Raw genomic sequence first — 2,815 nt, 5'->3', positions numbered from 1 at the left:
ATTTCTCTCATTTTCTGCTGTTTGTTCCCTTGCTACCTTATCCCAGTCTCTTTCCTTTGAGGAACTCATCAGGTTTTAAGTGTAGAGCTAGCTGATAGGGATAGAGTAAGGGGACAAAGTAAGTGATTAAATTGTTAATCCCACTAGGGGATTGTAAGTAGGAAAAAAATATGGAGGACCCCTGTAACAGTTAATGATTATTCAAGAAAGCAGGTTTGCTTCACCACAAAATCAAGCAGGCTTGCTTAGCAATAAAACCATACAACAAAACACACCCCCAAACAATAAAACAATGGTAGCATGACGCACACCCCCTGCCCACTGAGCTCAGTTAATGATCCCTAGAACGTGCTCTTGCAGATGTAAAAAACAACTTGTGGACCTGGCTTGGCCATGTTTTGTTGTTGTTTAGTTGCTAAGTCATGTCCGACTCTTGCAGCCATGTGGATTGTAGCCCACCAGGCTGCTTTGTCCATGGGATTTCCCAGCCAAGAATACTGGGAATGAGTTGCCATTTCGTCCTTCAGGGGACCTTCCCGACCCAGAGATCAAATCCACGTCTCCTGGATTGACAGGTGGATTCCTGGCTGCTGAACCACCAAGGAAGCCTAGCTTGACCATGTAGGGACAAGAAAACTCCCTTGCTCAACCTGGAGGAGGAGCTGATAATGGAAGCATGACATCTACTTGAGAAAGACAAAGACGTTCTTCTCTCCCTCCCCACTTTTCCTTTGATTATAAAACTATACCGAGTTCTTGGGGTGTGGCATCCCCTTGCTGTCCGGCTTGTAAGCCTCACAAGAGCCTATCCCAGTATATCACTTCTTATCTATCACTTTGCCTCTTACTGATTTCTTTCTGTGCTGAGACAGAAGGGACTGTGGTCCTGAAACTCTTTGGAGGCCCCAGAAATGACACCTAAACTTGATAGTTCCGTCTTCAGCCTGAGTTTCAGTTCTGTATTTTCTACCATGAACTCTTCATTCTGTGGTGTATCATCCAAAATGCAACAACTTCTGGTCAGCAGTATCATTATTTCTTTGGGCATAAATTCGGAGTCTTCCTGCTAGATGGTAAGGAGTATGACCATCTTCTTTACCAGCCTTGGAGAGTGCTTGTTACAAAAGGTTAATTTTCAGTCTCTTTTCCCTGAAAGATAGAATCCTTGCCTCATCTCTTTTTTTCTCCCAACACTCCAAATACTATCATTTCATTTTTGCCCTGCTTTTTTTGCTTCCATTAGGGGAAAAGAAAAAAGACTAATCTGATCAGTTCTGCCCTTTGTTTCTGCTCTACTAATTCTGCCAAGGAGATTTTTTCAAATAGGAGGCCAAAGAGAAGGGGGAAATTTGGTCCAGAGGAGGCTTGCCAGACTACTCATGAATTTGGTCATGGTGATGCTGTTAAAAACAGTTTAAAGCAATTCACCAGTTTACATTCTTCCCCTTTGTCCACTGCCTACCCTGTCCAAAGCCCAAATTTCCTTTGCTGGACATTTAAGGAAACATCCAAATTCTTAAAATTCTTTTTCTTGTTTTTTATGCAAGACAAACTTGTTTCTGAAGCAGCCCTTTATATTTTCACTTTTGGGCTTTTTGAATATTTTTCTTGTGCCTGGAATATTCTCCTGTCTTAAATATATCACCCTTCAAAGCATAAGATATATCTGAAGGTCTCTGAAGCCTTTGTGCACTTCCTAGTATTCACTGAGCAATCCTGTTTTTCAACTCAGAGCACACACTTGTTCCTTCACTTGGCGTTAACAAGGTGCATAATTTATCTTTTTATGCTGTTTTCTTCATTGCTTGAGATTTTCTGTTATCCTTTGTCAAGCACACACTTTTACAACCAGAAACTTCACTATATTTTATTTGATAAAGATGAGTTCTTTATAAAGCCTGAATAAATCCCTGAAGATCATGTTAGCAATTAGATTAAATGAATTTAGTGACCACTATGTTTAAAAAAGATTACTTTCTAGTAGGTTAGAGGGTGGGAGAAGGGAAAGTTACGACTTTATCAAAAACTTCTTTGTTCACAAGGAACTAATCGCCTCCTGGGCGAAGAAGCTGTTCTTTACTTTTTGGGTTGAGTCAACTCAATTCTCACATCCTGGCTCATTTCTGAGACGGCCATGCCTATGTGCCAAAAGGGGCAAAGTAGGCGAGTCTTTCAGTCCTGAATGCCGAATAAATAAAGATATCTTTAATGGGAATGAATACATTCACATAGAGACAAAATAAACCCACTCTAAAAGCCTAAGGCGTAACCATTCTCTACCCCCGTTCGTCTGAATGCTAACCACCAGTCTTTTATTCCTCCAACTAAAGTACTGTATGCATCCCTCAACAAGCCCAAACTGTGCTATTTTTAATCATACTTTAAAAAAACAAGCCTTGAAATAACTCATTTGTATACAACTCCAGCAGCAGGTAGTGCGGGCTTATACATCGCACAGCTGTTAATTTTGGTTTCTCTTCTGGTAGCGGCACTTAGATACGCATCTGCCTGAGTTTCCATCGCGGTCTGGAAGTGTAAACACACGAAATACAAAAACAAGCAAGGAATAAAGAAGTCCCAAGTTTGGCGCCCAAACTAGGCGGCGGCGGGAAGGACCAGAGGTCGCCTCCCCCGGCTGGGCACTCCGCTGGCGCGTTCGCGCGCGCCCAGTACCCTTTCCCCGCTCCCGAGGCCTCCCGCGTGCGCCGAAACCGCCCCCTTCGCGGAGGCCGCCGGGCCCAGCCCCGCCCCCACTGGGCGGAGGCGGCGGGGCCTCGGCGCGCGCGCGCGCGCTCAAAAGCCCGGATGGGCCGCG

The sequence above is a fragment of the Muntiacus reevesi genome, chromosome 4 (genome assembly GCF_963930625.1).
Source record: "Muntiacus reevesi chromosome 4, mMunRee1.1, whole genome shotgun sequence".
NCBI classification, from domain to species: Eukaryota; Metazoa; Chordata; class Mammalia; order Artiodactyla; family Cervidae; genus Muntiacus; species Muntiacus reevesi.
Note: the sequence above shows the minus strand (reverse complement) of the source record.